General features: G+C 39.8%; 1 non-coding gene across 1 annotated transcript; it reads right to left on the bottom strand.

Annotated features, from left to right (window-relative positions):
* Positions 1-240: 240 nt before the first annotated feature.
* On the bottom strand, positions 241-313 carry TRNAV-UAC. The gene has a single exon. It is a non-coding gene; the product is annotated as a tRNA-Val (tRNA).
* Between the last annotated feature and the right edge of the window lie 14402 nt (positions 314-14715).

Below are 14715 nucleotides of genomic sequence, written 5' to 3'. Positions count from 1 at the left end.
CCATTACCAACTCTGTACGTGACTTTTTTTTTTTTAAGATTTTGTTTATTTATTTTTAGAGAGGGAAGGGTGGGGGATAGAGAGAGAGAGAAACATCAATGTGCGGTTGCTGGGGGTCATGGCCTGCAACCCAGGCATGTACCCTGACTGGGAATCGAACCTGAGACACTTTGGTTTGCAGCCCGTGCTCAATCCACTTAGCTATGCCAGCCAGGGCTGTTAGGATACCTCCTCATGCTGTGGTTCCACTGGGGATCGAACCCAGGACCTTCTGCATGTAAAGCAGATGTGCTAACCACTACACTACAGAACTGCACGTTGTACGTGACTTCTTAATATAGAATATGAATGCATGTTAGCCAGGGATATTCATAAATTAATTATGCCAGTGTTTCTTCTTTCTGTATAAGTAAACAAATAGCCGTCTTAAAAGCTCCCTACACATTTTCCTCTATTATCAACATTGAAAGCTATGCAAAGTTAAGTTTTATTTAAAACATCACTTATTCTTCAACTGGAGAACCAGACAGGGACTGATATGAAAACACTAGGATTTTAGTTAATCACCATCCTTTGAAAGATTACAACCTAGTAGCCTCTGTAATGTGTTTTTGGAGTGCATTTTTTCAGGAGACTAAATATTAAATATTAAATAATGTATTTGTCCTACACGTCAGGGTACAAGCTGGATGATGACCCTCATTACCTCATGATGGTATTGCAGGGCGCCCCATGGGCACATTTCTCTTGGCATCGGCCAAAGCCAGAACCTGTTCGCACGTTCAGCAAGTGCCCAGACTTCTGTGGCATATACTTGGCATATACACTCTGCTCACTACCTTTTATTCGATTACTCCACCTCCACTTTCTAAGTCCCCATTTCTGCATGCATCTTTTTCTATATTATGTGTTGTTTTTAAGACTTAAGTACTTTTCAGAATGAAGCACAAGTGAGGGAAAGACAAATGAATGAACAGGCTTCTCAGTGTGATCCGCACGTTTGTCTTCATGTCACAGTTAAGTTTTAAATTAACCCCCCAAACTTCCATTTTGCTTGGTAATGCCACAGTTCATAGGACAATTAGCACTAGGTTCATTCATAGATTTGTTCATTGCTTCGTTCTGCCAGGTTCCGTGTGGTGTGGTAGTTCTGTGGCATATGCACAGGCGTGGTTCCCAACCTCGTGAGACATGCAGTCTTAACGTGAGTAGGAAACCCTACGTGCAGCTCTGTAAATAGGGTTTCCTACTGATTTGTTGCTACAACATCTGCAGCAGCATTTTCTCTTCGATATATTTTCTAGTTAATATACCTTGCAATATCTTCAATATACTAATATTTGTTTCTTTGCATTTGTGATATATGCAGGTATTTACCTTAAACTTGTCTAGGTTTAACAGAGGATACAGCCTGGCACAAAATCTTTCAGTTTTCTTTTGAAGGTTGTTAGCATTGTCAATACAGGAATTATTGATTAAGATTCTTCATATAACTAACTATCTAAAAAACTGTAGTCTCTATTACTGTAATGGTTTAGGATAAAGTTTATTTTCTTTTGGTCATTATAAAAGGAATTTTCTCTGAAGGCCAAGGACAGTCTCTCCCACGTAATAAATCATAGATGAACATTCGATAGTGAACTAAATCAAAGAAGTGTGTGACTGTATTTGTGTGTGTGCATGTGTATACACGTGCATATGATTAGATGTTTATAAATATGCAGCAAGTGATTAAAATCCTGATTCTCTTAACCACCCCATTTTTAATCTTCTCGTTCCTTTTCTCATTAAGGCATTTAGTATCTACCTGCTTATGAACCAAGTGGGTTGAACAGACGTAACACAGGTCCTCTAGCATTACCGTCAAAAGCTTTTATTAACTATACAATTGCACAAGACCTTGGGTAGTTGCACCAGAAGAGCTGCATACTCGGAGTTTTTAAATTGCTTTCCTGTCAAAGATGATGCTTATGCAGCTTACTCTTTATATTCATGGAATTAAAATTTGGGGCTTTTTTTTGTTTCATGGAAGATTGATGTGATATACACCAATTCATGTATTCTTCTGCATTAGTAGTCACATGGAAGTAACTATTTTCTTTATCTGGTTCTATTTCTTTCGTAGTATCCTTTTTCCTCTTTGTTCCTGATTCTGTCTTTTTCACATAAGAGGTCCTCACATATTTTAATATCCTTAGTAAAGTCATAGGATACTAGGTTCAGATTGATATTTTTTTCTTATAACCAGCAGAAATGTATCACTCACAGTTCTGGAGGCTGGAAGTCTGGAATTAGGGTGCTGGCACCATCTGGTGAGGGGCCCTTTCCAGGTCTCAGGCTTGGAGGTGTACCCTCACATGGTGGGAGAGGGGAGGGAGCTCTGTGGGGTCCCATTTATAAGGGCGCTGATCCTATTCATGAGGGCACCTCTCTCATTGCCTCCTCACCTCCCAGAGGCCCCACCTACCAGTACTCTCTTTTTCCGGGGTTAGGGATTCTTTGTTTGTTTGTTTGTTTGTTTGTTTTTTGCCTCATTTCTTTTTTTAAATACTCATTTATTCTATTACTGTTGTTGCAGAATTTTCCTCTTTGCCCTTCTCTGTCCAGCTCATCTCCTGCACCCTCAGTCCATCCCCGCACCATTGTCTGTGTCCATGGGTCATTCACACATGTTTTTTAACAGGTCCCCTCCCCTTCTTTCCACCACTCCCCCTCCCTACTTTCTTCTGGCAGCTGTCAGTCTGTTCCGTTTCCATGTCTCTGGTTCTGTTTTGTTTTTTAACTAATTGACCATATGTTCAATCTATTTGAGAAAAATAGATTTAAATAACTATAACTTAAATAGCTGTAACATGCAGCACAGCACTGCACAACTCCAAGGGGCACCACTGTGGTCTCTGTGACTTGTACTTCACGACCAGATGCACACAAGTACTCCCCAGAACTCCATGTCTTGCTCTGATCTTTCCCCTACATTTTCAGTCAGTCCACTGAATGTCCCACTTTCTCAATATCAACATAACTAGACAGGGCATTTTCTTTTAACTCCTCTAAACCTAAACAACTCCTTGCAGTGATTTCTCTACTTTGGTTCTTTCCGTCTCTCAAAAAACTCCAATACCTTGAAGCTCTTCTTTTTGTTTCATATTTTCTTAGTCACAAATATATTGACTCATTGAAATGTCACGGACATCTAGCCAGATCTTTTCCTTGCTGGTCCTAATCCTCCTAGATCAGGTTGCTTATTAATTTGTGTCTCTGCGCTATTGCTGGTTCCTTTGTTTATCGGGGCCCTTCTCTTTCACTGACCAGAACTCTACCTAAAACGTCCATTGAAATTAGCTTGTTGCCACAACTGAAAGAGATTTATACCTCCAAGAATTTCCATGGAAAACAGATGGTTATTTTCTAAAATGATCAAGTTATAAGCTTCTTGAGGGGCAAGATCACTCCTAATGTATCGTGTACCATCTATACACCCAGTGCTGTGACTATGACTTAGTCCATGACCAAGGAATAAACACATGCTCAGTCCTCTCTCTGAACTCAAAATGCATGTCTTCAGCTCTCTTTATACATCTCTGAGAACATCAAGCACAATAACTATTGCATCCCTGTCAAGTCTCTTTCCCCTTTACTTCTTATTTCTTTGAATTATTCCACCTTCTGCCCAGTTGCTCATCTACCTCCTCTAGTAGTCTTGTTCTAGACATATAACTCACATTATTTTATGCCCATGGGTCCTTTTGATTCACCCATTTGACAAATATTTATTGAGTACCTACTATGTGCTGAACATTGTTGTAGGTTCTAGGATATAAGAGTAAATCAAACCAATAAACTCCTTGTCATAATGGAGTTTTAAATTCTAGTGGAGAAGGCAAACAATAAACAAAAAAAGTAGACATACAATACAAGGAGGTCAAGGGGATAATGATAAGATACAAAGTCATAATTTACATAAAGGCTCAGAGATGACTTCTCTGGGAAAAGCCCTGAGTGAAATTACAGAGTGAGCACATGAATGCCAGAGAGGACTATGCCAGGGAGAAAAAACAGTGGGTGAAAGGGCCCTGAGGAGAGACGGAGCTTGGTGGGTGAAAGGGCTCTGAGGAGCAACAAGGTGGCTGGTGTGGCAGGAACAGAGTGGGGAAGGAGCAGAGCCACGGGACATAAGTGTGAGAAAGTAGCTTAGGAACAGATGATGTGGCCTCTTGTAGACATAGTTTAGGTTTCATTCAGAATGGAGTGTTTTCAGCAAAGGAATGACATGATTTGAGCTGACTTTTAAAATGTTTTACAGTGGGTTCTATGGGGGGAAGGGCTGTGGTGGGAGAGAGAAGATAGTCACTGGTCCAGGAGAGATAGTGATAGGTGGACCAGAACAGGGGCATGGTCATTTCTAAGGGACATTGCCATGCTTACTGTCTGGCCAAGGAAAGAGCCCTGGATTCCTTGTTGGCAGCTCTCTTCCCTCTGCCATGCTGCCTCATCCTCCGCTACTGGACTAGGGGCTGGTGTCCTATCCCAGGGCAACCTGTTCATAAACAGTTCACTCACCAGTGAAAAACGCTGTTAATTTATGAACGAATCATATGTGATAAGAAGCAGAAGAAGTGAGAAGAACCACAGGAGAGGAGGCAGGAATGAAATAGGTGGATTGAATCAATGGCAGAGCATGGAGTAGGATCCATGCCCTGAAGCGGCTGCCGCAGAGATGAGCTGGCTTGGTCTCTAGAGAAGCCTGGGTACTGAGGGGACTTCAGGTTCCACTTCTGTGGGGCCCACAGAGAGGCTCCTGTTACCAGGAGTCCTGCCTTCTCCTGTTACCTCTTGCTATCACCACACATAGCTTTACTATAAACCCTTATTAATAGAAAATGCTTGAAGGAACTATGCTTTTGCATCTAGAACAACAGGCCTTTGGTGGCACATAACAACATCTCAGGGAGTGAGGCATGCGTGGCAATTTTCTGTGGCCTTAGAGCACATGGGAAGCATTAAGACTCTCGCTCACATCTCACCATGGATGCCAACAGGTCATGGTGGCAGTTGAAGATTTTGCCTGTGATTGCAAACATTCCCCAAACATGTTCCCTTTGAGGGCAGTACTTTGTGTGACTTGGTTCCTGCTACATTTAAAAATTATCAAAAGGCTCAGAAACATAAAGACAACAGAGTTAGATAGTTGCTTCTCTCCATATTAGGTGCCTTCAAAAATAAATTTATAAGCCTTGTCCTAGGTTGCTCAATTAATGACAGGGAGGAAAACAAGGCAACATTATTTAACCATTGCAAGATATATTTTCTGCCTACATCTATATCCAAGACTAGGAGCCAGCTGAATATTATTTTCAGGAAACAGTTTTCTTCTCTGAGGGAAACAAAACATTGAACATATTCTCTTTCTTGGTTATTTGACTGTGAACTAAAAATGGTTGTTTCATTGGTAGTGGGAATAGAAGCTGAAAAGATGCACAGGGTTAGGGCTGTGCATAGATAATTTCTAAGTAAGAAGAAGCTATGAGTAATTTGAATCAAAGTACCAGGGGCAACAGGGTGGGCTAGTAGGGAAATGGCGGTTACAATGGAAATGAGACAGACAGAAGCCCCATCACCGTGGTAGTGGAGGGGTACAGAACACTTTCTGCTGAGAGATAAAGCAGTGTCGTGGTCAGTAAGCTATGCTGGGTTCTCCCAGTTCCTGCCTGTCCAAGCCTGCCTGTCCTCCACATTCAAGGTGGTTTCAACCTGCTCTGATATCTGAAGAGATGTGTACTTTTTGAAGCACTCTAAAAGCTCATAATGAGGTAAATATTAAATAAGTTTAAGTCAGAAGGATTTCACCTCTATTTTTTAGTTGAAACAAGAATCCTAATGAAGCTGCTAAGAGAGACATTGTCTTCATCTGACAAGTCCAGCTGAGTTTCTGTTGGGGAGATTACGCAGCTAGTACATGTATGACTTCTCTAGGTCCCGTGTTCCTGCCACATGTCAGGGAATTGCACGGCTTTCCATTAAGCACCATTCAAGCTCCAGATTGAATTTGTGCATCATTTATCATTATATCTTAAAGCTAATTCATTGAAATTTAATTTTTTAGGTCTGAGGTTCTCAGGTGTCTAGTGATTAATAATAGATATTGTTTGTTTTTTTCCTTTGAATGACAAATTCTGTTAACAGAGTCAGAAGGTCATGCATTTGCCAATGGCAGTGCACAGTAAAGCACAGGGGCTGCTAGATGCTCTAGGTTTCTGTGTGTTGAGAACTACTTGTATTTAATGATTTAACAAATAGGATAGTCATCAATATTCATAAGAAAATGACCTTGATATGGTAGGACGACAACAAAACAAATTTTTTTATTTTATTTATTTTTAGGGAGGGAAGGAGAGAGAGAGAGAGACAGGGAGAGAGAGAGGGAGAGAGAGAGAAACATCAATGTGCGGTTGCTGGGGGTTATAGCCTGCAACCCAGGAATGTACCCTGGCTGGGAATCGAACCTGGGACACTTTGGTTCCCAGCCCGCGCTCAATCCACTGAGCTATGCCAGCCAGGGCTAACAAAACAAATTTTTAAAAATTCAAATCCACAGATAGAAGAGCAGTGAAAATGACAAAAAATCAGAATTTTCAATAAATAGATTTTTTATCTCTTTAATACATGGTCCCAAATTATCTTCTAACTTTGTTGTCTACAAACTGCAGGAGTAACAAAGAAATCCTATCATACACACCAGCCTTTGTCTTCGAACTGGCATTACCCTCAAATCAGTAAAGTGGTGTCCTATTTGTGAGATTTATATTAATTCATTGTAGAATTATAGATTTTCAGCACTGGCAGAAACCTGAAAGATCATAGAGTCCAACCATCTATCTCAAGCTTACAAAATATCTTAACAATTTCCTTGTTTGCAAGAGGTAAATTATTGTTTCCTGACATTACATTTCTGGAAATTTTGAAGAAGTGTAGCCAAATAAACCAACACTCAAAACCAAGTATAATAAACAAATAAACAACACTTTGCAGCAACAGCAATTGGAAGGCAATGTGTCTGAGATGCCCTTGCTCTGGAAAAGGCTTTTTTGGTCATTTCAACCCAACCGCATGAACTTCATTATATCCAGGCCTCATGACCTCAGCAGAAACAAAGACTCAAAGCTATGGTGTGCAATAAAGACTAACACAAAGTAACATTGGAAAAAAAAATTGGCACATACAGAACAGGAATCTAATATACGTTCTTTTTTTGGTCTGATAAATCCCTAGTAAATCTGGTTGGAGAAATGTGAACTGCACTAGCAATTTAGCAAGATTGAATGGTAGACTCAATAAAAGATTGACATTTTGAGCAATGAGAGTCCAGGAAATTCTTCTTGTCAGGATATTCTGATAATCTTCTTTGAGACATTCTTAATCAATTGTACCATCCTTTCAAACACAGGGCTTTAATGAGGCAGAGAGATGTTCTCCTAATCCTTCAAGTCAGCTGAAGTTATTTCAGAAATAGTGTCAAGGAACCGGCACATTGCATATAACTGCCAGGGAGCTGTGATTGTTTCAACAAAGGATTTAGCCAGAGAGGATGTGAAGATTAGAGCCCACATCTCCCGGACTCGAAAATCCATACTAAAGTCCACAGCACTACACTTTCTCTCAGTCATTGTGAATTGTTTATTCAAAAAAAAAATGTGTTGTCATCTTGCTGAAATAACATGGAAATATTTCCATCAAATATGTTTTTCTGTAATTAGGCAACATGTGTTGACAACATGTGAACTACTTGAAAATTCAAGTATGACAGATGAGAAATCCAAGATAATGGGGGACTACTAACAGTGATCATTTCCATGCACAGTGTTGAACCAGTTATAAACTATTTTCATTTACGCTTTTCCACTTGAACCTCACAACAACCCAGCTGAGGCTGAGATATTGAATAACTTACTTGGGTCACAGAGAAATAAGTGAAGCCGGTAAGAACCAAACCCAGTGATTCACAGAGAGCTTTTGTATCGCTCGAATCTGCCTCACCCCCATATTTAGATTAAGACAGAGACCATTTTGAGATCAAATCCTATTTGATCAAATGCTGCTCTTCTTCCAGCTTATGCAAGACATTAGGTTCAAGTGTAGGAGAAATCCCCGGTGGGCAAACACTACCGATTTAACGATCAGATGCTCTGGTTACAAGCAGCAGGCTGAACACATACTGGACTCTGACACGCTACAACTCTAAAAATAAAAGTTTGTATGTGTATGTATTTAAGTAAATATATACATCTGTGTATGTGTTTAAGTTAACAAATACATAGACACATTCACACCAATATCAAGGGGGAGACCCCAAAAGCCCCAGGATTTCTTTATAAAAAATTATGTATTTGTTGTTACATCTTTAAATCTCAATCACCTTCAAAGTATTCCTCATCTGATGCAATACACCTATTAAGATGTTTTTCCACTGCTCAAAACAGTTTTTGAACTCATCAATTTTGATGACTTTTAGTGCTTCTGCTGTTTTTTGTTTCACCTCTTCCACATCAGAAAATGTTTCCCTTTGAGGCCTTTTTTCATTCAGGGAAACAAACAAACAGACAGTAATCACTCAGGGTAAAATAAGGTGAATGGGGAGAATGGGGCACAGGACTCATGCCATTTTTGGTCAAAAACTGCTGAATCCTCAGCATGGCGTGGGCAGGTGCACTCATAAATCACCCATTGTGAAATGGGCAAATGTACTGAAGAGTCTTCAAAAAAATTCACTGAAGCTGAACTCAGCCCCTCATAACAAGGCCAGCTGGTGCACTGATACAGATGGGTTCCTAGAACACTCACCTAGTGGGGGAAACTGTACTACCAGGAGTCTGCCCTCCAGAAGATAATTTTGGTTTTTAAGGGGGTCCGCCTGGTAAAAGAAAAAACAATTTCAAAAATTGAGATGAATCTCTAAATAACTTAACAAATAGGAATGGATTTTAAAGAGATAAATAGCAGCCCCAAACATGTGCAGAAGCCCAAGGGAGAGTGACGCCATGAAAATGAGATCAATACCAGATGTGCTTTGAGCCAAGAAGCGGGGAAAACCAGAAGCTTGAGTCGGCTAAGGGGCCATCAGGAGGGTGTCTGACACGGTTGTTGCACTAAAATGGACATGGCTGGTGAAGCCTTAGGAACATACACACACACTTGGTTTTAGGGCTAGGAAGCTGTGACAGAAAGCATCTTTTTCCAACAGAAGCAATACTCAGGATAGAAAGCCAAGCCTAGGTGACAGGTGGAGAACAGGGTCTGTTAGGCCCAGCCCACGTGCCAAAATATCCCACCAGGGGCATCCTGTCGCAATCATTTAATGCCTTGTGGAGCTCAGTCCCTTAGAGTAGCTTCTGCCCTCCCTCCAGACAGGTTTCTTGTACATACAAGTATATGGCTCCCATCTGCCCGAATCACAGAGAGATAAGCTCAAAGTCAAGTGTAAGAGATTGAGGAAAGTCACCCAATGAGAAAGACAAAACACAGAACAGAGTCTGAAAAAAAACAGAATCAATAAAGCATTATGAACAAGGTGCGTAAAATGAATCTAATGCAACTATTGAAAAATTAGGGAAAGTATTACACCCAGGAAACAAATTACAAGCAGTTAAAATAAAGAACAAATTAAAAATTCAAAATTCAATACCCATACATGATTAAAACACACACACACAACTAATAGCTAACTAGGTATAGAAGAAAATTTTCTTACCCCGATTAAAATTATTTCCTAGAAATATTGAGCAAAATTATATTTAATGGTAAAATATTAGAAACATTGCAAGTAAAAACAGACATAAGATGAGAATGCTGGCTGTCCTGGGTAATATTCCAGTTGTATCCCCCCAAAAGTGAAAAATGTACAAAAGAAAATGAAAAGCTGCGATTATTTACAGATAATATAATTTTTTACCTGGAAAACACATGATAATGAAACGCAAAGTATTGGAGGTATATGAACGAGTCTGAGAGTGTGTCCAAATCATATTAACAGACAAAACCGATAGCTTCCATAAACCTGAGCAATTACTATTTAGAAAACCCCAATTGCAATAACAATAAAGGTAATGGAGTAACAAGTAAAATTTAACAAAAATTTAGAATACTTTTATAGAGAAAACTATGAAATGTTATTGAAAGACATAAAATAAGACCTCAGTAAATGGTGATACACCATGCTCATTAAAAGTAGAACACATTGTTATCAAGATAGCAAATTAACCTCTTTCCCAAATTAACTTGTGAAGCAGCCGCAGTCCCCATTGGTGTTCCTATCAGACTTTTCATAAAAGTTGATAAACTAAATCTAAAATTTGTATGAAATGCTAAACACGTAAAAATAATTGAAACAATTCTGAAAAAGCCCTCAAATCAGCTCAACTTACCGTATCAGATACCGAAGGTTACCACGGAGCTAGGGTAAAGGGTGTGGTGGTGCTGCAGAAACAGGCCAACAGATTGGTGGGCCGAAGCAGAGAGCCCGGGAACAGACTCCGGTACTTGCGTACACTTGGTGTGCGAGGGTGGGAGAAGAGAAGGGATGGGCTGACTATGCAACAGAGAGTTTCATAAAACCTGACTTCATGCGTGGGAAAAAATGAATTAGGTCCTTAGAACAGCAAATCTAACTGTTTTATAGACTTAAATGTAAAACAAAATTAACGCTGTTCAAAAATATAGAGAATATCTTTATAATTAGCAAGAAAGCATTTCTTAAGACACAAAACCAAAAACAATTAAGAAACATCTGTAAATGTTCCTGCCTCACATTATAAAATCATCTATACCAAAAAGACTTGATTAAAAAGTTAAAAGATAAGTGACAGACTACAAGAATATATTTGCAACTGATATGATAAAGGATTCATATCTAGAACATATGTGGAAAGGTTAAGTAAAACAACGTAGTTTTCATGAACAAGTCTGGAAAAAATTAAATATTAGGTAATATCAAAAGTTGGTGAGGGCTTGGGAAGACAGAAGCACTTAGGCTGTTGGTGGATGTAAATTGATACACTCACTTCAGAAAGGAATTTGATGATGTCCAGTAAAATGTAAAGTGTTTTACCCAGGAGTTCTACTTCTGGCATTTCCCTTGACAGAGTTTTACACCTGTGCCGTTTGTTCACAACACTACTTTTAATAGTGTAACATCAGAAGCAATTTAAAAATGTGTCAATTAGTGATGGATAAATAACATGCAGTATGTTGTAAATTGTTACTATTGCCCAATGCAATAGTTTAAAAAACTGTATTACAGTTCAGTGTAACCACATGGCCTGCTCTCAAGACAATGCAAAGTTGAACAGACAACGCTACTAGGATAGCATGCGTAGTATCCTAGCATTTGATTAGTGATGTGAAAATGTAAAAACACACAAGAAACCTTATGTACATTTACATATATTTATGTTTAAGTGAAAAAAATCTCATGATACTGATTGCCCCTAAGGAGGTAAGGGGGAAACGACAAGGGGGTAATTGAGTGATTGAAGTAATTACTTCATTTGTACTGTTCTATTTCTCCAAAGGGGCAATGCATCCTATTAACTTCTGTCACTGAAATCAATGTTATAAACTAGATATAAAAATATGTATAACGTTGTAGCTGCACATTCACTTAGTGCAATTATTTGCATGATTTATAGTTCCTTCTTGTAATAAAATTAATAGATAGTACTTATTGCTCACCTACCGCATGCTAGGAACTGTACCAGAAGCTTTATATACATTTCATTAATCCTAGTATTCATCTTCAGCGTTAAGTATTACTAAAGTATGATAGATGGAAAAACCCCAATCCTCAGAGAGGCGGAGCACCTGCCCTGATAGTTTGCAAATCAGCCTTCAAACTCATTCCTATAAGACTCCAAAGGCTTACATTAAGACTTACATTATGTAATAGTGTGACTACAGCTGACCATTCACTTTGGCTAATACAAAGACCAGAAGTATAGTCTCTTAAAACGTGAAGCCTTTCTCACAATTGTCTTTCTCTGGGCACTTATGTTATAAGGCCAGCGTGAGAACACAGGATCCCGTTTACTCTTTGCAAGTCCTATTAGTGTATATTCCTGAGTTTTCAGCACTCAGGATACACTCACCCAGTCTAAGGGATTTATTAGCTACGTGAGACTGTCTGAAGCACACAGAATGTGCCCATACCAGAATGCACCGGCTTGGAGATAGTGAGGGTGACAGCTGAGGCTTTCATTTATGCCTGAGCTGTGCATTGTTCATTACATAACACTGAGGTTGATGCTGTGCACTGGCTTGGCTGTGGTGCTCTCTGGAATGTATCTTGCTGAGCCGTGTGCAGAAATAAGCTAGACTGGTGCAAGTAAAGCTGGGCCTAGAGAGGGGCAGTTATGCATCTAGAAAGCCACTTGCATAAACATCATCATCTGCAACTTGGATGACCCTGTAGTAAGGTGTTGGGGGTGGGTCTAGAGCCTGCATCTGTCCAGGAGAACACAGTTCTCTCTGCCCAGAAGGGTGCCAAGTTTCAGTGGGTCCTGGTCACAGCACATTGCAACTGAACAGCGTTTTTGCAGGTGGGCAGTGCACAGCCGGGACAGCACTTCACGGTGGTCCTGCTACTATGTGTCTTGACAAAGCTGCCTTTTCTGTGGTCTCAGATAAGTAAGCCACACCTGATTGGTCCTAGCAGTGTTTACATCTGGTCTTTTCAAAAATCTGGACCATCTATTGACATGGGCCAATGCAGTGGCTGTGCACACCTCATTGTGGACATTGGCCTTTGCTTTTAGAGATGCTCTAGTTATTTATTGTGAAAGCACATTTGTCAAGTCAATTCATGTTTCTGAAGTAACCACTTGAGTAATCTGTGTTACGTGTGTGCCATCTTTCAGTATCTTAGTATTAAAATCCTTCTGAGGGGATAAATTGGATCTATAGCCAATATTCAATTGACTAATTCAATAAATAATGATTTTATACATTCTTTACTTTTATTCAATTCAAATGTTTGTATCTCCCATTTCTATAACAACCATGCAAAACAAGTGCTATAAACCACATGATTAGTTGAAATGCTAAAGGTACCAATCAAACAATTGTGAGCAAGGGAGTCGGGAGAGATGTCTTCCAGGTCCCTAGATAATGGCAAACCTTTTTTGTTTAGGGAGAGTTCCATTTTGTAGATGGCATGTTCTCTTGTGCTGTTGGCAAGTTATATCTCAGCTCCATTAGATGAGCTGTTGCTAAGCACTGTTCTAATACTGTAAATCGGAGCATAAGTGATAGGAAACAGGAGCTTACATGCAAGCATGCAATCATCAGAGTGGACCAGCCCAGACTTGAAAGTCAGGAAATACTCGACATTCTGAAAATTGTCCTAAGGACAATGATTTCAGCTGTGTATATTCTCCTTTCTAGTGTGAGATGTAGCTACCCAAAAAGGTTGCCTTTAGAAAATATTAATAAAATAAAGTAAACCTGACAGAAGTTGAGTAGCCTCAAGCAGAATAAAGTGATTGTTGTAGTTTAAGGATACCTTAATCAACAATGACTTATGGCTTGTTTTGTTTTTAATTTTTAGAAAGAGGGGGAGGGATGGAGAAAGAGAGGGAGAGAAACATCAGTTTGTGGTTGCCTCCCACTCACCCCCTACTGGGGACCTGGCCCACAACCTAGGGATGTGCCCTGACTGGGAATTGAACCAGCGACCCTTTGGTTCACAGGCCGGCACTCAATCCACTGAGCCATGCTACCCAGGGCATGAAATGCTAGTCTTGAAGGGACTGCTCTCACGGTGGAATGGCTGTGCACGGTACTTAGAGTCATTGATTATACAGCAGACATGGTGGCACTCTTGATATCACATATCCCTTGAATGTGATGAGTAGAGAACACGAACTGCTTGCTGAAGCCTTGTTGTGAATGTATCTGCTGAGGTTGTATCATTTAGAGATCACCTGGAACCCTACAGAGGCAAGAGCTTCACAGAGCCTTTAAGAATTCCACACCTATGTAAATTGTGAAAGAAAGGCCTTTACTCAGAGTGCTCCTAGATGAGAGAAAACTGGTTGAATGCAGGAACCACATAGGAAAAGCTCTTAGAGAGCTTAAGAAATATCAGGTTTGTGAAGATATTTCCCTAATAGCAACAGGAAGGATTTAACTGACTGCCCTTAAAATGGATGCAGAGAATGGATCTTGTGCCCAGTGCTCTGTATCTCATTTCATTATTAGGCCTTAGTGCTCACTGAACCAATCTGAGGATGTCTCGTCTGCCTAGATGCTGAAACACTTCATGCAAAAGAAACATTAAAAGGCTTTAGACAAATTATTGCAAGGTATGTTGAATTAAGGTATCTCCATCTCCCTTTGAAGCTCCTAGGTGCTTAGATAACACCAAGGCAAAGGTAATCATGGACTGCTACCCAGAGTAGCTCCCACCTTGACCTCCAGTGAGTATGGCGACTATAGGAATCCAGACTCATAGACACTGACTATTGAATCACAGTTACTTCCTTAAGACTAATATTTCAGGACATGCTGCAAGTAAAAATTAAAACTGTATAGCACTTTAATATCTCTTACTTTATTTACTCTTAACATCTTACGAGATAAATAATCCCATTCTACAATGAGAAACCTGAAGTTCAAAGGGTTGTGCAGCTTAACCCCAAGTCACATGGCTTGTAAATGATGGGTTTG

The sequence above is a fragment of the Phyllostomus discolor genome, chromosome 4, assembly GCF_004126475.2.
Source record: "Phyllostomus discolor isolate MPI-MPIP mPhyDis1 chromosome 4, mPhyDis1.pri.v3, whole genome shotgun sequence".
Taxonomy (NCBI): Eukaryota; Metazoa; Chordata; class Mammalia; order Chiroptera; family Phyllostomidae; genus Phyllostomus; species Phyllostomus discolor.
This window is presented reverse-complemented; position numbering and strand designations above follow the sequence as displayed.